Here is a 21,137-nt window from a genome sequence, read left to right on the forward strand (position 1 = left end):
CTATGGGGTTGAGGTCAGGACTCTGTGCAGGACAGTCAAGTTCCTCCACCCCAAACTGGCTCCTCCATGTCTTTATGGACCTTGCTTTGTGCACTGGTGGGCTGTCAGGAATGGACTCGCCAATAGTGGTGGGACTCACCTGCCTTGTGGGCCGCAGTACCAGGGCTGGCCAGCGGGTGCTCTCAGCAGCCAGAAGCTCACTCCTGCAATCAAGCCATCACCTGAGGATGATTGCAGGAGGTGTATTTAAGGAATGGCCAGGCCTGCAGTCAGTGCCTTGGTGTTTGTTTCCCATGAGCCCCTGTACCTGGTATCCTGTGTTCCTGCCTATCTGATTTGTTGCTGACCGTCTCCTGTTTAACCCCTGGCTTGCCTGACCATCCTTCTGCCTGATCCTCTGTACCATGCTGCCCGTGAGTTACTGAACCCGGCTTGTGACCCTGACCATTCTCTGCCTGCTCCTCCGGTACCTCGCTGCCCGCACGTTGCTGATCTGGCCTGCCTGACTACGCCTTACGCTACCCAGACGATCCATCCATCCCGCACGGATCTGTCCCTGTTACCAGGTCTGCCAGCCTCTTCACATCAGGCTCCTTTCCCCGCACACCTCTGACGACGCTCTCTACCATTGCCAGACGTACTCAGGGGTCACGACCTGGTCTCAGTCTGCTCCAAGTCCATCCCCACCATCAGGGGCCCTGGTGAATAAGCAGATTAGGACTTAGACCCCGTGCCCTGAGGAACCCCGTGCTGTGGGCTGCTAGAGACGCCGCCAGGCGATGCTTAACAGTACCAAACTGCCTGCCTGACCTTTTCACCTCTCCAGCCCTGACTACGCCTGTGTTCCCACACATTTCTGGTCATACCCAGAACCCTGACATGGGCAGTCATGTTGGAATAGGAAGGGGCCATCCTCAAACTCTTCACACGTAGTTGGGAGCATGAAATTGTCCAAAATGTCGCCTTAAGAGTTCCCTTCAGTGGAACTAGGGGGCCAAGCACAACCCCTGAAAAACAACCCCACATCATAATCCCCCCTCCACCAAACTTTACACGTGGCACAATGCAGTCAGGCAAGTACCGTTCTCCTGGCAACCGCCAAACCCAGACACGTTCATCGGATTGCCAGACAGAGAAGCGTGATTGGTCCCTCCAGAGAACACGTCTCCCCTGCTCTAGAGTCCAGTGGCGGCATGCTTTACACCACGACATCCGATGCTTTGCATTGCACTTGGTGATGGAAGGCTTGGATGCAGCTGCTCGGCCATGGAAACCCATTCCATGAAGCTCTCTACACACTGTTGTTGGGCTCATCTGAAGGCCACACCAAGTTTGGAGGTCTTTAGCTATTGACTCTGCAGACAGTTGGCAAGTTACAAGTAGCTGAAACGTGGAGGAGGATCTCCACCCTTCTGCAGCAGGAGGACTGAGACTTCACTCTGACAGTTCGGTCTGTACAATGCAGGAGATGCCCCTGTCCCAGCTGCACCCCCCGCAGGACGGTGCAAATGCAGCCAAAAACCGCATCCCCGCTGTGCCTGCTGTGCGCCCAGTAGGAAGCTGATTCCAGTTGCAGTTCCACCTCCAGCTTCTATGCGTCGCTGTCCGCTCCTCGTCTTGTTTTTGACGGCGAGTCGCCCAGTCCTCTGTCCGCGCATGCGCCTCTCCGTGTCGACGTGCAGAGTGTTGTTTCTGCGGGAAGAGTCTGGCGGGCGTGAGGGGAGAGAAATGGCGGGAAGTATGAAGGACAACCTGGCCGGGGAGCCCGGAGGAGAGGTGAGGGGCAATGTTCCCGGATGTGGATGATGTGTGACAGGGATGTTATGACAGTACGGGATGTCCGTGTTCCGGTAATGGGGATGGCGGGCTGGAACTTGTTTTTTTTTTTTACATCTGCTGGTTGGTTGTTTGCGGTACACCGGAACATTAGAGCCCCGAACATGTACCGCCCGGAGAATACAATGGCGGGATCCTTTCATGTTTTTTTTAACCACTTGCCTACCGGTACCGGCAGAGGCGTCCCTGGGGTCGGTGTCATCTGGTGCCGGAAGCCTCAGTGACACCCCCTCCGCATATCCCTGCAGGACGGATCGGATCTGTGGATTGAACATAAGGGATGGGACTCCGATCCATCATCCTCCCCAATCCGACCCGTCCTGCGGGGATCGGCGGCTGTACAACTTACCTGTCCTCGGAGCCGGTCCGGTGTCCTCCGGTGCGGCCCCCCTCCCCCGGGATATCACTGACTACCGGACACTCCCCCCTCCCTGCCCGGCCAATGTTCAGCTGTCAGCGGGGTCACACTTCGGAGGACAATCGCGGCTATCAGTGCCACCTACCATCAGTGCCCATCATCAGTGCAGCCCACCATCAGTGACCATCATCAGTGCCACCCACCATCAGTGACCATCATCAGTGCCACCCACCATCAGTGACCATCATCAGTGCCACCTACCATGAGTGCCGCCCATCAGTGCCCATCATCAGTGCCACCTACCATCAGTGCCACCTACCATCAGTGCCACCTACCATCAGTGCTGCCCATCATCAGTGCCGCCCACCATCAGTGCCCAACATCAGTGCCGCCCACCATCAGTGCCCATCTTCAGTGCAGCCTACCATCAGTGCCCAACATCAGTGCAGCCTACCATCAGTGCCGCCCACCATCAGTGCAGCCCATCATCAGTGCAGCCTACCATCAGTGCCCAACATCAGTGCAGCCTACCATCAGTGCCCACCATCAGTGCAGCCTACCATCAGTGCCCACCATCAGTGCAGCCTACCATCAGTGCCGCCCATCATCAGTGCCGCCCACCATCAGTGCCCATCTTCAGTGCAGCCTACCATCAGTGCAGCCTACCATCAGTGCCCACCATCAGTGCCCACCATCAGTGCAGCCCACCATCAGTGCCGCCCACCATCAGTGCCGCCCATCTTCAGTGCAGCCTACCATCAGTGCCCAACATCAGTGCAGCCTACCATCAGTGCCGCCCACCATCAGTGCAGCCCATCAGTGCCCATCATCAGTGCAGCCTACCATCAGTGCCGCCCACCATCAGTGCCCATCATCAGTGCAGCCTACCATCAGCAAACAAAGAGCAAAAAATGTGGAAAAAAAGTTTTATTTTGTTTCTATTATAACATTTTCCAAGCAGATCATTGTTCTCCTTCACTGATTTTGGGCTGCAGTGATGGTGGGCACTGATGGTGGGCGGCAGTGATGGTGGGCACTGATGGTGGGCTGCAGTGATGGTGGGCGGCACTGATGTGCACAGGTGGGCACTGGTGATTGGATCCCTCCTCCTCCAATGGCGGGATATCATCAGTTCTCCTCCTGCGAGGACAGTGCAGCCGTATCCCGGAGATCGGTGTCATCGCTGCAACAATCTTGGCTTTTATATTTTACCAATCGGCTCATTTATTGCTTTTTTTGTGCCCTAAAATAACAAGTTCAGTATTTTGTGACATTTTGCGGTGATATCCCGTGACACAAACATCGGGACCCCCGCATTGTGCTCTCCGGGGTCTCGGCTCTCAGGAAATCTCTCATATTTGGGGGTTTTGTGTCGTCTTTAAGTCTAAAATTATTTTTTTAAACTTGTGCAAAAAATGCGAAAACGTCTCCGACAGCGAAAGGGATGAATGATCCGCTGGACACGCCCCTTTCCTGAGGAGCAGCCAATCGGTGCTCATTGCACTGCAAGGTCTCTCCCCTCCCAGCTGATCCCAGGGGCGGGGCTGGAGACAGGCAGGGTGGGGAGGAGGAGATAAAGAGCGAAGTGTTAACAATATAAAATGTGTAATGCCGGCCACACATGGGTCCAATTCCAAACGATTTTTCATCCGAAAATTGAAAACGTTCGCTCGCTAATCCGATGGCGCCATCAAATTATTTAGAAAATCGGCCGACCGAGTCATAAAGTTCCCCCCATATAACAGGCAAAACTTCTGTTCCTTCCAGGTCACAGCTCACGCGCAGATTCTTTTCGGAAAAACGATCGTACGATTTGACCATCGAATCGAAAATCAGTCGTTTTTCACGAATTTTCCAACATGTCCGATCACCGAAAAGGGGCGGAATCACAAAAATCGGCCGGTGCCATTGACCCACTAACAGAGCGAAAATCGGTCGATTATTCTTAGGTCCAATTTTCAGATGAAAAATTGTTCGAATTTCGACCCATGTATGGCCGGCATAAGTCACCATAAAGCGCCTTTTGATATTAAAAGCCGCGGACGTTCCTAAAAGCACCTCCAGATTTAAATACGGTTTTGGTTAAAAATGTAAACCCCGGTTTAGTCCCTGGACTAGTAGACTGGAACCCCCATTTAGCCCCTGGACTAGTAGACTGGAACCCCCATTTAGCCCCTGGACTAGTAGACTGGAACCCCCATTTAGCCCCTGGACTAGTAGACTGGAACCCCCATTTAGCCCCTGGACTAGTAGACTGGAACCCCCATTTAGCCCCTGGACTAGTAGACTGGAACCCCCATTTAGCCCCTGGACTAGTAGTTTTTTAAAAACAAATTCCCCGTTTATAGCGCAAACAAAAACCTCAGAGGTGATAAAATACCATAAATTTTATCTATGTGCAGTGTTGCACGACCGCGCAATTGTGAGTCAAAGTAATGCAGCGCCATACCGCAAAAAATGGCCTGGTCATGAAGGGGGGGGGGGGTGTAAAGCCTCTGGGGGGCGAGGGGTTAATAGGAGATCAGAGGGACTGGCAGGGACTCCGGGATCACAAAGGAAGCAATACAATGAGGACTGGAGACTTCTTCATACAAGTACATGGGGCAGCCGGCACTCATCAGGGGTGGAAAATGTCACCTTTTTAACCCCTCGCCTACCGGGCACTTCTACCCCCTTCCTGCCTACAGGGCACTTCTACCCCCTTCCTGCCTACAGGGCACTTCTACCCCCTTCCCGCCTACCGGGCACTTCTACCCCCTTCCCGCCTACCGGGCACTTCTACCCCCTTCCTGCCTACAGGGCGCTTCTACCCCCTTCCTGCCTACCGGGCGCTTCTACCCCCTTCCTGCCCACCGGGCACTTCTACCCCCTTCCTGCCCACCGGGCACTTCTACCCCCTTCCTGCCTACCGGGCACTTCTACCCCCCTTCCTGCCCACCGGCCACTTCTACCCCCTTCCTGCCCACCGGGCACTTCTACCCCCTTCCTGCCCACCGGGCACTTCTACCCCCTTCCTGCCTACAGGGCACTTCTACCCCCTTCCTGCCTACCGGGCGCTTCTACCTGGCGCTTCTTCCTGCCTACAGGGCCCTTCTACCCCCTTCCTGCCTACAGGGCCCTTCTACCCCCTTCCTGCCTACCGGGCCCTTCTACCCCCTTCCTGCCTACCGGGCACTTCTACCCCCTTCCTGCCTACAGGGCGCTTCTACCCCCTTCCTGCCTACAGGGCGCTTCTACCCCCTTCCTGCCTACAGGGCGCTTCTACCCCCTTCCTGCCTACAGGGCGCTTCTACCCCCTTCCTGCCTACCGGGCGCTTCTACCCCCTTCCTGCCTACCGGGCGCTTCTACCCCCTTCCTGCCTACCGGGCCCTTCTACCCCCTTCCTGCCTACCGGGCCCTTCTACCCCCTTCCTGCCTACCGGGCGCTTCTACCCCCTTCCTGCCTACCGGGCCCTTCTACCCCCTTCCTGCCTACCGGGCCCTTCTACCCCCTTCCTGCCCACCGGGCGCTTCTACCTCTTTCCTGCCCAGGCCAATTTTCAGCGCTGTCACACTTTGAATGACAATTGTGCAGTCATGCAACATTGTACCCATATGATATTTTTATAATTTTTTTCACACAAATAGCGCTTTCTTTTGGTGGTATTTACTCCCCGCTGGGGGTTTTATTTTTTGCGCTATAAACAAAAAAAGAGCAAAAAAATGTGAAAAAAAGTTTTTTTTGTTTCTATTATAAAATTTTGCAAACTAAATCAATAAAAATTATTTATATATATATATATTAATTTTTATTGATTTATTTTTTTAAACTAATGGCAGTGATCGCTAATTTATGGTGGGACTGCGATAGTGCGGTGGGCAATCTGACACTAACTGCCACTGATATCAGTGACACTAACACAGTGATCAGTAATACTATACGCAGTTACTGTACTAATGACACTGGCTGGGAAGGGGTTAACATCTTGGGTATTCAAGGGGTTAAATGTGTCCCTAACAATGATTAATGTGTGTTTCTTTTTACTCCCGGTCTTTGCCTCCTATTCTTGCTTTGCTAGGATAAGAAACAGAAACACCGTTCCCTCTGTACATAGCTCTGTGTTGATTGTCAACACAGGGTTCTGGGCTGTGAGTGGACATAGCTGATCAGCAGGTCCCGGGCGTGATTCATTGGCTGGGACTTGCTGACAGACTCCTGCTGTGTACAATCACAGCAAGTGTCAGCACGGGGGGCATGCATGCGCCCCTCTAAGCCCAGAAGCAGGCAGCGGTGTACAGTGCGTCGCTTTGCCTGAGCGGGCCCCCCCCAGTACATGGCTAGCGGTCCACAAGTGGTTAAATTCGCAGGATGAGTCTTTTGCAAGACAGCAAACTGGTCCCGGCACAGACGGCAGAGAAATGTGCGCATCAAAAGAACCGATTCTAATTGTTGTGATTTTCTCTCTTAGGCACAACCCGTGTGTGTGAGGACATTGGGGGCCAAGTCTGGGCTTGTGGTCGGCGTGTTTCTCCGGAGGAACGGACCGCCAAGATAAATGTAAGTCGCCGTGCTGATTGGCAGTTCTGTTTTCCTGCAGAGGTTAATGAACCAACTTGTTACATACATTCCTGGTGGCTTCCCACCCCGGGATTGTGTGTAAATGTGACAGGTGGACTCCTTTCTGTCAGATGGAGCATTTGGGAGGCTGCGCCCGACTGCTTCCACACAACATGGCAGGTGCCGCTGGCTAAAGGGGAGGGAGGAGAGCGGACACATGTCCTCTCTTCTCTCTTCCTTGTTTCTGACCCGGAAATGTGTGACAACACTTCCAGATCAACCTCAGTGTCCCCGGCCAGCATGACGTCTCCTTTTCAGCATGTGTGCAAGAAAACACCAAAATGGCTTTGGCAGCAAGAAGGTCAAACTTTGAAGTCATAAGTCGGAGGGGCGCCGGTGGTGTACTTGGACAGAGGGGCAGCTGGGGTGTACTTGGACGGGGGGGGGCGCCGGTGTTGTACTTGGACGGGGGGGGGGCGCCGGTGTTGTACTTGGACGGGGGGGGGGGCGCCGGTGGTGTACTTGGACGGGGGGGGCGGCGGTGGTGTACTTGGATGGGGGGTATACTTGGACGGAGGGGCGCCGATGGTGTACTTGGACGGAGGGGTGCAGATGGTGTACTTGGACGGGGGGGTGCCGATGGTGTACTTGGACGGGGGGGGCGCCGGTGGTGTACTTGGACGGGGGGGTGGCGGTGGTGTACTGAATGGGGGGTATACTTGGACGGAGGGGCGCCGGTGGTATACTTGGACGGGGGGGACGCCGGTGGTGTACTTGGACGGAGGGGCGTACTTGGATGGAGGGGAGGCGGTGGTGTACTTGGACGGGGGGGGGCGCCGGTGGTGTACTTGGACGGGGGGGGCGCCGGTGGTGTACTTGGATGGGGGGGGGGGCGCCGGTGGTGTACTTGGACGGAGGGGCGTACTTGGATGGAGGGGAGGCGGTGGTGTACTTGGACGGGGGGGGGCGGCGGTGGTGTACTTGGACGGGGGGCGGCGGTGGTGTACTTGGACGGGGGGCGGCGGTGGTGTACTTGGACGGGGGGGCGGCGGTGGTGTACTTGGACGGGGGGTATACTTGGACGGAGGGGCGCCGGTGGTGTACTTGGACGGGGGGGGACGCCGGTGGTGTACTTGGACGGAGGGGCGTACTTGGATGGAGGGGAGGCGGTGGTGTACTTGGACGGGGGGGGGGGTGCCGGTGGTGTACTTGGACGGGGGGGGCGCCGGTGGTGTACTTGGATGGGGGGGGGGCGCCGGTGGTGTACTTGGACGGGGGGGGGGGCGCCGGTGGTGTACTTGGACGGGGGGGGGCGCCGGTGGTGTACTTGGACGGGGGGGGGCGCCGGTGGTGTACTTGGACGGGGGGGGCGTACTTGGACGGAGGGGAGGCGGTGGTGTACTTGGACGGGGGGGCGGCGGTGGTGTACTTGGACGGGGGGTGTACTTGAACGGGGGGGGCGCCGGTGGTGTACTTGAACGGGGGGGGAGTGCCGGTGGTGTACTTGAACGGGGGGGGCGCCGGTGGTGTACTTGGACGGGGGGGGCGCCGGTGGTGTACTTGGACGGGGGGGGGGCGCCGGTGGTGTACTTGGACGGAGGGGCGTACTTGGATGGACGGGAGGCGGTGGTGTACTTGGACGGGGGGGCGCCGGTGGTGTACTTGGACGGGGGGGGCGCCGGTGGTGTACTTGGACGGGGGGGGGGCGCCGGTGGTGTACTTGGATGGGGGGGGCGCCGGTGGTGTACTTGGACGGGGGGGTGGGCGCCGGTGGTGTACTTGGGGGGGCGTACTTGGATGGAGGGGAGGGCGGCGGTGGTGTACTTGGACGGAGGGGCGCCGGAGGTGTACTTGAACGGGGGGGGGGCGCCGGTGGTGTACTTGGACAGGGGGGCGCCGGTGGTGTACTTGGACGGGGGGGCGCGCCGGTGGTGTACTTGGACGGAGGGGCGTACTTGGATGGAGGGGCGTACTTGGATGGAGGGGAGGCGGTGGTGTACTTGGACGGGGGGGCGCCGGTGGTGTACTTGGACGGAGGGGTGGCGGTGGTGTACTTGGACGGAGGGGCGGCGGTGGTGTACTTGGACGGAGGGGCGCTGGAGGTGTACTTGAACGGGGGGGGGCGCCGGTGGTGTACTTGGACAGGGGGGGGCGCCGGTGGTGTACTTGGACGGGGGGGGCGCGCCGGTGGTGTACTTAGACGGGGGGGCGCCGGTGGTGTACTTGGACGGAGGGGAGGCGGTGGTGTACTTGGACGGAGGGGAGGCGGTGGTGTACTTGGACGGAGGGGAGGCGGTGGTGTACTTGGACGGAGGGGAGGCGGTGGTGTACTTGGACGGAGGGGCGGCGGTGGTGTACTTGGACGGAGGGGCGCTGGAGGTGTACTTGAACGGGGGGGGGGCGCCGGTGGTGTACTTGGACGGGGGGGGGCGCCGGTGGTGTACTTGGACGGGGGGGCGCGCCGGTGGTGTACTTAGACGGGGGGGCGCGCCGGTGGTGTACTTAGACGGGGGGGCGCGCCGGTGGTGTACTTAGACGGGGGGGGCGCCGGTGGTGTACTTGGACGGAGGGGAGACGGTGGTGTACTTGGACGGGGGGCGCGCCGGTGGTGTACTTAGACGGGGGGGCGTGCCGGTGGTGTACTTAGACGGGGGGGCGTGCCGGTGGTGTACTTAGACGGGGGGGCGCGCCGGTGGTGCACTTAGACGGGGGGGGCGCGCCGGTGGTGTACTTAGACGGGGGGGGCGCCGGTGGTGTACTTGGACGGAGGGGTGGCGGTGGTGTACTTGGACGGAGGGGCGCTGGAGGTGTACTTGAACGGGGGGGGGGGGCGCCGGTGGTGTACTTGGACAGGGGGGGCGCCGGTGGTGTACTTGGACGGGGGGCGCGCCGGTGGTGTACTTAGACGGGGGGGCGCGCCGGTGGTGTACTTAGACGGGGGGGCGCGCCGGTGGTGCACTTAGACGGGGGGGGCGCGCCGGTGGTGTACTTAGACAGGGGGGGCGCCGGTGGTGTACTTGGACGGAGGGGTGGCGGTGGTGTACTTGGACGGAGGGGTGGCGGTGGTGTACTTGGACGGAGGGGAGGCGGTGGTGTACTTGGACGGAGGGGAGGCGGTGGTGTACTTGGACGGAGGGGAGGCGGTGGTGTACTTGGACGGAGGGGCGCTGGAGGTGTACTTGAACGGGGGGGGGGCGCCGGTGGTGTACTTGGACAGGGGGGGGCGCCGGTGGTGTACTTGGACGGGGGGGCGCGCCGGTGGTGTACTTAGACGGGGGGGGCGCCGGTGGTGTACTTGGACGGAGGGGTGGCGGTGGTGTACTTGGACGGAGGGGTGGCGGTGGTGTACTTGGACGGAGGGGTGGCGGTGGTGTACTTGGACGGAGGGGAGGCGGTGGTGTACTTGGACGGAGGGGAGGCGGTGGTGTACTTGGACGGAGGGGCGGCGGTGGTGTACTTGGACGGAGGGGCGCTGGAGGTGTACTTGAACGGGGGGGGGGCGCCGGTGGTGTACTTGGACGGAGGGGCGCCGGTGGTGTACTTGGACGGAGGGGTGGCGGTGGTGTACTTGGACGGAGGGGAGGCGGTGGTGTACTTGGACGGAGGGGAGGCGGTGGTGTACTTGGACGGAGGGGAGGCGGTGGTGTACTTGGACGGAGGGGAGGCGGTGGTGTACTTGGACAGAGGGGTGGCGGTGGTGTACTTGGAGGGGAGGCGGTGGTGTACTTGGACGGGGGGGCGCGCCGGTGGTGTACTTGGACGGAGGGGAGGCGGTGGTGTACTTGGACGGAGGGGTGGCGGTGGTGTACTTGGACGGAGGGGTGGCGGTGGTGTACTTGGACGGAGGGGAGGCGGTGGTGTACTTGGACGGAGGGGAGGTGGTGGTGTACTTGGACGGAGGGGTGGCGGTGGACGTGGTATACTTGGATTTTGTAAAAGCCTTTCACACAGCTCCCCACACACAGCTGTAAGGTGAAGTCTACAGGCTGGAAAAATCCGTTTGTAAACGGACAGAAAACTGGCTAAAAGCCCAAATTCGGAGTATTGGTTAATGATTCCCACTCTGAATCGTCCATAATAATGGGAATAGGATTTCTCTATGGGGGGGTTTGCAGGACAGCCACTGAAAATAAATCCATTTATTATTTCTTAGAACTTTAAATATTGTTATTTATGACAAGTAGAATCTGTGGGACCAGAGAGGACATTCACCTTCATCCACTGATAGTGCCGACAAGACGCAGAGAAGTGCGGGGTCCATAAAAGTATTCTTAGCTACTGAAATCTAATTGGTCATTTCTGCCACTAAACCCCAATGTAGATGTTTTGCCACCAGATGAAATGTTTGTTCTACAGACAAAGCTTCTAGTTACAAATGTGAATGTTTATGATAATAGCGAACATTCACTGATTTGTGCTGATCTACTGGGAGCTGCAGACTGAAAATTATTTAAGGGGTTCCCTGAAATTTAGAAGAAAAAATTGGCTTGATGGTTAAAAGGTTGACAAACTTCCCTACAGGGTGTATGTCCGGCACCCCCTACAGGACGTTAGCCGGCATCTGCCTAAAGGACGTGTTCCGGCACCCCCTACAGGGCTTTCTCCGGCACCACCGAGAAGGTGTTTGTTCGGTACCCCCTACAGGGTGTTTTTCCGGCACTCCTTTCAATGCGTTTGTTTGGCACACCCTTCATTGCGTTTGTTGGGCACCCCCTAAATTGCGTTTGTCCGGCACCACTACAGGATGTGTGTCCGGCACCACCTACAGGGCGTTTGTCCAGCACATGGCGTTTGTTTGGTACCCCCTACAGGTTGCTGTCCGGCACCCCCTACATTGCGTTTGTCCGGCACCGCTACAGGGCGTTTGTGTGGCACCTGCTACAAGGCGTTTGTGCGGCACCCGCAACAGGGCGTTTGTCTGACACCCCCTAAAGTGCGTTTGTCCGAGACCCGCTACAGCGCGTTGTCCGGTACCCCCTACAGGGTGTTCGTCTGGCAACCCCTACCAGGCGTTGGTCCGGCATCACCTACAGGGCGTTTGTCCGGCATCACCTATAGGAAAGTTTGTCGGACCTCCTTCCCTGGGCTTCTTAATTAGAATTCCACAGAAGTCGGGTGTTTGGTCACTGCAGGCGGGGTGCAGGGTGAGGAGAGGATCTGTCTGGGTAGGAAGGTGGTAGCTGGGATGGTAGAAACAGTCAATGTGAGGAGGAATTTTAGGAGTACAGAGCAAGACACCCAGAAAGCCATGTGTATGATGTCACTTTCAGGTCAGCCTCTGTGTCCCCAACCATCATGACCAGGAAATAATGGAATGCAATGCGATCTGCATTGCATTACATTCAGGGGATTCATGCCGGGTCTATTAGACCCCGAGTGTCTCATTAACCATGATCTGTTTCCCAAAAAGTCATCACATGGGGACTTTATGTGCCCTACGTGATGTAAAAAAAAGGTTTTAAGAGTAAAAATTAGTTATACCCAAACACACAAAATAGCCCACCCTTTAAAAAAAAAATGTTTTGTGTTGAGCATGTTAAGTAAAGGCATGAAAAAAGTGTTACCCGTGTCTCTGCCACTACCCGTGTGTACTAAAAACCAAAAAAATAGCTGTGATTTGTAATGTGTATGTATGATGACAAATGTGTGAAATGCTGAAGGTTTTGTCTTCTCTCGGCAGGCCATCGGTGCTGAAACATTGAGGGACGTCTGCTGAAAGTACATCTATGACAAGTGTCCTGCTGGAGCTGCACATGGTAGGTCGTTTTTAATTTTAAAGCCTTTCCTGTAGTTGTGACTTTCATCCCGAAGGTTATTCCATCCGAACGTTGTTTTTAGTTTGGGTGGTTAAAGTGTTACTGACCCCTTGAAGACTTCCTTACGTACATTTACTTCAGCAGTTTCAAGTGGTACCGTGGACTGTACGTCTATACTGACTGGGGGTTTGTGCTGGGCGGGGACCATCTGTCTATACTGAGGGCTCTGTGCTGAGGGCGCCGTCCGTCTATACTGAGGGATCTGTGCCGAGGGCGCCGTCCGTCTATACTGAGGGATCTGTGCTGAGGGCGCCATCTGTCTATACTGAGGGATCTGTGCCGAGGGCGCCGTCCGTCTATACTGAGGGATCTGTGCTGAGGGCGCCGTCCATCTATACTGAGGGATCTGTGCTGAGGGCGCCGTCCATCTATACTGAGGGCTCTGTGCTGAGGGCGCCGTCCGTCTATACTGAGGGATCTGTGCTGAGGGCGCCGTCCGTCTATACTGAGGCTTCTGTGCCGAGGGCGCCGTCCGTCTATACTGAGGGATCTGTGCTGAGGGCGCCGTCCATCTATACTGAGGGCTCTGTGCTGAGGGCGCCGTCCATCTATACTGAGGGCTCTGTGCTGAGGGCGCCGTCCGTCTATACTGAGGGCTCTGTGCTGAGGGCGCCGTCCGTCTATACTGAGGGATCTGTGCTGAGGGCGCCGTCCGTCTATACTGAGGGATCTGTGCCGAGGGCGCCGTCCGTCTATACTGAGGGTTCTGTGTCGAGGGCGCCGTCCATCTATACGGAGAGATCTGTGTTGAGGGCGCCGTCCGTCTATACTGAGGCTTCTGTGCCGAAAAAAAAAACTAAAAATTCTTCCTGCGTCAAGTGAAACACCCTACTACAGGATCTATCCTGCTGCTGTGCAATGTGGTAAACACAAAATGTGATAAATATAAATAAACAGCGCAAACATAGACCTCTATATCAAATCAATATACAAAGTGCAAACATATATAGAAAATTATATTAATAGTGAAGTCCATCATGATTAATAAACAACAAAAGTTCAGAAATCTCAAAAAATATTTTGTGCAAAAATAAATTTTCAAATTCTTCTTCTAATATAAAGAAAAAACTTCCACCTTCCACCCGTGAAAACCAACATCAAATGCACTCACCAGATTTAGGTGAGTGAAACGCCTTTTAGGAATTTTTATGGGATCCTAAACCCTCTTTCGTATCCACTCTATAGGAATCCTCACCTTCAGTATAGGCTCCACCATCCAACCGGGGAGAGAAAATCTCAGATAGTGTAATATTGCAAAATACCATTTATAAGTAAAATCAAGGATTAAGGCCACTCACATTTCAATCACTTTAAAAAGGCATATTTATTAGGACAAGCTTCTTCCAGATGGACAATGAATGTAAGGCAACCTCCCACGGAATCTCACATCACAGCTCCAGGTTACAGCAGAAGCTCCACAGAGACCAAACATGCACAGATCCCAAAAGATGGCCGCTGGAACGCACCGCTCAGCGTGCGCTCCACTCACCGGAAGTGACGTAGGACGTACGGGGTAACAACCGGAAATGCGTCAACGCGTTTCGCCCCTCCCATCGGGCGTTCTCAAGACGTCCATTTCCTGTCTGAATCTCCCTTACATACCCAACAGGGACCCACCCCTCCGTTACAATTGGTCAAAACACATCCCCAGAATAATCAAAAAAAACACTCCTCCTGTTTATGTGACGTGAGAGTCCTTTACAAATGAGGCATATACAGTCATGGCCGAAATTGTTGGCACCCTTGATATTTCTCCAGGAAATCATGTATTTCTCACGAAACGTATTGCATTAACACATGTTTTGCTATACACATGTTTATTCCCTTTGTGTGTATTGGGACAAAACAAAAAAAGGGAGGAAAGAAAGCAAATTCGACATAATGTCACACAAACCTCCAAAAATGGGCTGGACAAAAGTATTGGCACCCTTTCACAACTGCGGATAAATAAGAATGTTACAAGCATGTGATGCTCCTGTAAACTCACCTGGGGCAAGTAACAGGTGTGGGCAATATAGAAATCACACCTGAAAGCAGATAAAAAGGAGAGACGTTCACTTAACCTTTGCATTGTGTGTCTGTCTGTGCCACACTAAGCATGGACAACAGAAAGAGGAGACGAGAACTGTCTGAGGACCTGAGAACCAAAATTGTGGCAAAATATCAACAATCTCAAGGTTACAAGTCCATCTCCAGAGAACTAGATTTGCCTTTGTCCACAGTGCGCAACATTATCAAGAAGTTTGCAACCCATGGCACTGTAGCTAATCTCCCTGGTCGTGGACGGATGAGGAAAATTGATGAAAGATTGCAACGCAGAATAGTCCGGATGGTGGATAAGCAGCCCCAAACATGTTCCAAAGACATTCAAGCTGTCCTGCAGGCTCAGGGAGCATCAGTGTCAGCGCGAACTATCCGTCGACATTTAAATGAAATGAAACGCTATGGCAGGAGACCCAGGAGGACCCCACTGCTGACACAGAGACATAAAAAAGCAAGACTACAGTTTGCCAAAATGTACTTGAGTAAGCCAAAAGCCTTCTGGGAAAACGTCTTGTGGACAGATGAGACCAAGATAGAGCTTTTCGGTAAAGCACATCATTCTACTGTTTACCGAAAACGGAATGAGGCCTACAAAGAACAAAACACAGTACCTACGGTAAAATATGGTGGAGGTTCAATGATGTTTTGGGGTTGTTTTGCTGCCTCTGGCACTGGGTGCCTTGACTGTGTGCAAGGCATCATGAAATCTGAGGATTACCAAAGGATTTTGGGTCGCACTGTAGGGCCCAGTGTCAGAAAGCTGGGTTTGCGTCCAAGATCCTGGGTCTTCCAGCAGGACAATGACCCCAAACATACGTCAAAAAGCACTCAGAAATGGATGGCAAAGAAGCGCTGGAGAGTTCTGAAGTGGCCAGCAATGAGCCCAGATCTAAATCCCATTGAACACCTGTGGAGAGATCTTAAAATTGCTGTTGGGAAAAGGTGTCCTTCCAATAAGAGAGACCTGGAGCTGTTTGCAAAGGAAGAGTGGTCCAAAATTCCGGGTGAGAGGTGTCAGAAGCTTATTGATGGTTATAGGAAGCGACTGATTTCAGTTATGTTTTCCAAAGGGTGTGCAACCAAATATTAAGTTAAGGGTGCCAATACTTTTGTCCAGCCCATTTTTGGGGTTTTGTGTGACATTATGTCATATTTGCTTTTCTGCCTCTGTTTTATATTTGTTCCAATACATACAAAGGGAATAAACATGTGTATAGCAAAACATGTGTTAATGCAATACCTTTTTTGTGTGAAATACTTGATTTTCAGGAAAAATATCAAGGGTGCCAACAATTTCGGCCATGACTGTATCTACACAACTTAAAAACCTTTTTAAATTATTCCCAACAATATTTAATTTTCTCCCAGCAACAACATGTATATTACCACATGTCCTTAGTGGGAAAAACACAAATACAATTTAAAAATTGCCTACATATTACAAAAAGCATTCTTTATTAAATGAGTAATGAATGACATCACTGCTGAATAGTGATAAAAATAAAAATAAAAATGAAAATAATGATGGTAATAAAATTAAAATTAGAAAAAAAAAAAAATAAATAAAAAATAAAATATAAAATAAAAATAATAATAAAAATAATATTAAAAAAATAATAATAAAAATGAAAATAATAATAAAAATAAAGATAAAAATAAAATAAAATAAAAATAAAGTTGAAATAAAAATAAAAATAAATATAAAAAAAATAAATATAAAAAAATAATAAAAATAAAAATAAAATAAAATAAAAAAGAATATAAAAATGGAAATAATTTTCCAAAAAAACTATATAAAATTACATATGAAATATATAAAAAATCTATTTGGCAGTGATAAGACACACATAAAGAATTTTTATTGGAAAATAACTATGCTCTTACCAATTAGACAAAAAACAATTAATGTCTATGTCCGAGTTCAACCCCTTAGGGTACAAAGATCCCAATTGAAAGATCCATTTTGTTTCATTCTGCGAGATGCTCTTTACCATATCTCCTCCCCTCCAAGGGGAAAAAATCCGATCAATCCCGCAGAATTTCAAACACGATGGATCCCTATTATGATACGTTCTAAAATGGTAGGAAAGACTGTGATATTTGTATCCTTTTTTAATATTTCTAATATGTTCACCTAATCTCACTGACAATTTCCTGGATGTTCTACCTACGTATTGGAGGTGACATGAGCATTCCAACAAATACGTAACAAAGGAACTGTCACAAGATATGAAATTATTTATTTTATAAGAGGAACCCGTAGAGCAAGAATGAAACGAATCATATCTCCTCTTAGTATCTCCTTTCATATTTCTACATGCCATACACCTATTACATTTATAGAACCCCACAGTATCCAGAAAAGTTGCCTTTTTCTTAGGAATATCTGGAATATTTTTTGCTAACTTCATTCTCAATGTGGGCGGTTTTCTATAAATGAATGAAGGTTTCCTAGGTAATAAATCATGGAGAACTTCATCCCTTTTCAGAATCGACCAATGTTTCCTTATAATGTTTTCAATAACCTTATGTTGATTTGAGTAACCCGTAATAAAAGCCAGTTCACCTATTTTCTTTTTTTTCCTATTATTTGTTAGTAATTCATCTCTGTTAATCTTCCTCACTTGATCCATTGCACCTGTTAAAATTTTTTCTTCATAGCCTTTTTCTCTAAACCTTTCTAACAAAATATTTGCTTGCTCTTGAAATGTCTTATTATCATCACAATTCCGTTTAAGTCTTATCAATTGACTTTTAGGAATGGACCTCAACCAGTTCCTATGATGACAGCTGTGGATTGGGATGTAAGCATTCCTGTCCACTTCTTTAAAATATGTTTTTGTGTGAAGATAATCCCCCTGTCTATAGATGACTAAATCCAGAAAATCTATAGATTCCATACCGATATGATTTGTGAAAGTGATATTGTAAGGATTACACTCCATTTCACGGATGTATTCCTCTAGATCATTCCTAGTTCCCTTCCAGATTATCACAATGTCATCTATAAACCTTCTGAAGAGTAATAATTTCTCATTCATCTTTTCAAATATAGCCTTATCTTCCCACATGCTCATAAAAAGGTTGGCTACTGATGGGGCATACTTTGCTCCCATCGCAACTCCAGTACACTGCCTATAATAATTGTTAGAATGCCAAAAATAATTATTTGACATTGCTAGGTCAAGACAATCTAGCAAAAAATCAATTTGATCACCTTTTAAACCCGATTTTTTTCTCCAATGCCCACCTCACTGCTATTAAAGCATCCTCATGTCTAATGTTGGTATATAATGCATTAACATCAACACTGGCCAAAACACAGTTCTCTTTAATCCTTATTTTTTTCAAAACTGAAATCAAATCCCCACTATCCTTCAAATAAGATGGAAAACCTGATACCAGGGGTTGTAGGAATTCATCCACATATTCCCCTAGTCTCGAAAACAGTGAGTCAATCCCATTGACGATGGGTCTTCCAGGTGGTTTTAATAAACTTTTATGAATCTTGGGTAGTTGGTATATAACAGGTGTAACAGGTGCTTTTGGTATCAAATATCTCGCTTCTTTTTTATTTAAAAAACCTTCTTTTTCACCTCTTTTCACTAATTTCATTAATTAATTTTTATAGCTTTTTATAGGGTTACCCCTCAATTTCTCATAGGTATTTTCTATACTGAGGGTTCTGTACCGAGGGCGCCGTCCGTCTATACTGAGGGTTCTGTGCCGAGGGCGCCGTCCGTCTATACTGAGGGATCTGGGCCGAGGGCGCCGTCCGTCTATACTGAGGGATCTGGGCCGAGGGCGCCGTCCGTCTTTACTGAGGGATCTGGGCCGAGGGCGCCGTCCGTCTATACCGAGGGCGCCGTCCGTCTATACCGAGGGCTCTGTGCTGAAGGCGCTGTCCGTCTATATCAGGGGTGTGCAACTGTGGCCCTCCAGCTTTTGGTGAACTACCAAAGTCCCATCATGCCTCTTCCTTTGGGATTCATGCTTGTAAACGTCAGTTTTGCAATGCCTCATGGGACTTGTAGTTCTACAACAGCTGGAGGGCCACAGTTGTTCACCCCTGGTCTATACTGAGGGATCTGTGCTGAGGGCAACGTCCATCTATACTGAGGGATCTGTGCTGAGGGCACCGTCCATCTATACTGAGGGATATGTGCTGAGGGCGCCATCCGTCTATACTGAGGGTTCTGTGCCGAGGGCGCTGTCCGTCTATACTGAGGGTTCTGGGCTGAGGGCGCCGTCCGTCTATACTGAGGGATCTGGGCCGAGGGCGCTGTCCGTCTATACTGAGTGTTCTGGGCCGAGGGTGCCGTCCGTCTATACTGAGGGATCTGGGCCGAGGGCGCTGTCCGTCTATACTGAGTGTTCTGGGCTGAGGGCGCCGTCCGTCTATACTGAGGGATCTGTGCTGAGGACGCCGTCCGTCTATACTGAGGGATCTGTGCCGAGGGCGCTGTCCGTCTATACTGAGTGTTCTGGGCTGAGGGCGCCGTCCGTCTATACTGAGGGATCTGTACTGAGGGCGCAGTCCGTCTATACTGAGGGATCTGTACTGAGGGCGCCGTCCGTCTATACTGAGGGCTCTGTGCTGAGGGCGCAGTCCGTCTATACTGAGGGATCTGTGCTAAGGGCGCCGTCCGTCTATACTGAGGGCTCTGTGCCGAGGGCGCCGTCCGTCTGTATTGAGGGCTCTGTGCCGAGGGCGCCGTCCGTCTATATTGAGGGATCTGTGCCGAGGGCGCCGTCCGTCTATCCCCCACAGGGCAGCTTTCACCACCCATCCGCCATAGAGCAGCCTTTGGACCCTCATCCCCCACAGGGCAGCTTTTGGACCCCCGACAGATATTACATTAATAATCATGCGGTGTAAATTGCCTTTTAGCATCACTCCTTTTTCTCCTTGCTGGAGGCGGCCTTTTTCCTGAAGCCCAGAGCAGTAAATCTTTCGGCTGCCAGCACATCGGCCTTTACATATTCAGTAGTGCAAGGTGACAACAGAGAGGGTCATCCTTCCCGATGGAGACATGGCGAGCAATCAGAGTCCATCCACACTTCATCCAAAGAAAAAAATGTTAATTGTTAAATGTTGTTAATGAATGCCGGCGATTTCCAGCAACTGTCTTCTAATTCTGATCCCATTTCTGTCTCCATCTAGGTGTCGTCAAGCAGCTCCCTGACTACAGCTGTATCCGCAGTGCTATGTGCTGCCTCCGTTTCTGATCTCCATCCAGTTCAGGGGGCACATTTTTTTGGAATAAACAAGATCTGGCCTTTGAGGATCAACTGGAGAAATGCTGATGATTTACTTTCAGAAAACTTCGAATGTCGGGGGGGGGCTCCCCTTTCAGCAGATGTAAAATACAGCCAGGAACATCCATTTGTGTATTTGACATGTGAACAGCTTGTGACATCACTGAATAAAATGTTATTTTAAAGGAAGTATCTAGACTTTTTTGGGGGTGGGGGTGTATTAACCACTGTTCCTGGCAGAAAATCCCCCACCCCCCCACCCCCCACCTGACCAGGCCATTTTTTGCGATACAGCACTGCACTACTTTAACAGAAAATTGCTCGGTCATGCAACACTGTACACAAATGAAATTTGTCCCTTCCCCCCCCCCCCCCCTACAAATGGTCCATCTCCTGTACTGTGTCCGCAGTCTCTGGTCATCCCCTGTACTGTGTCCGCAGTCTCTGGTCATCTCCTGTTCTGTGTCCGCAGTCTCTGGTCATCTCCTGTACTGTGTCCGCAGTCTCTGGTCATCCCCTGTACTGTGTCCGCAGTCTCTGGTCATCTCCTGTACTATGTCCGCAGTCTCTGGTCATCTCCTGTACTGTGTCCGCAGTCTCTGGTCATCTCCTGTACTGTGTCCGCAGTCTCTGGTCATCTCCTGTACTTTGTCCGCAGTCTCTGGTCATCTCCTGTACTACCATTGTGCTGTATGCTGGGTGTCCAGTGCGCTCCCATGCCTTTAAGGAGGGTTGGGCTCCCTCAGATGCCTGTCCATGTTCCTTGCTGCAAAACATAATGTAGACTGGGGCAGTGACCACCTTCCTGTTAATTGGATCCTGTCTAATTTGTCCCTAAGAGCTTTCTTTCGGTGGTATGTGAACATCTCTGCGATTTTTTTTTTTTTTTTTTTCTTTTGCGCTATAAGCAAAAAGACTGACAATTTTGAAAAATAAATATTTTTGACTTTTTGCTATAAAACATATCCAATAAAGCTGTAAAAAATCTAATTTTTTTCATTAATTTAGGCCAAAATGTATTCTGCTCCGTGTCTTTGCTAAAATAAAAATCCCAATACCTGTGAATTAATTGGTTTACGTGAAAGTTATAGCGTCTACAAATGGCGGTATATATACTGGAATTTTCTAAAAAAAAAAATATTTTAATATTAGTAATGGTGGCAATCAGCAACTTATAGCGGGACTGCGCCGGGCATTCTGACACTGGGAGGGAACACTGACCTCCCAGTGACACCAATACAGTGATGAGTGCCGGCTGTGTCCAGAACACCGATCGCTGTACGAGAC

The 21,137-nt window shown here is 51.5% G+C and overlaps 1 long non-coding RNA gene across 1 annotated transcript; it reads left to right on the forward strand.

The window, feature by feature from the left end:
* Positions 1-1,653: 1,653 nt before the first annotated feature.
* Positions 1,654-20,039, forward strand: LOC149437970 (uncharacterized). Its single transcript, XR_016307974.1, has 4 exons — positions 1,654-1,776; positions 6,644-6,732; positions 12,413-12,488; positions 19,756-20,039. It is a non-coding gene; the product is annotated as an uncharacterized LOC149437970 (long non-coding RNA).
* The last annotated feature ends 1,098 nt before the right edge of the window (positions 20,040-21,137 follow it).

This window comes from Staurois parvus, unplaced genomic scaffold, assembly GCF_062004578.1.
Source record: "Staurois parvus isolate SC_StPar_1 unplaced genomic scaffold, SC_StPar_1.0 ptg001235l, whole genome shotgun sequence".
Taxonomy (NCBI): domain Eukaryota; kingdom Metazoa; phylum Chordata; class Amphibia; order Anura; family Ranidae; genus Staurois; species Staurois parvus.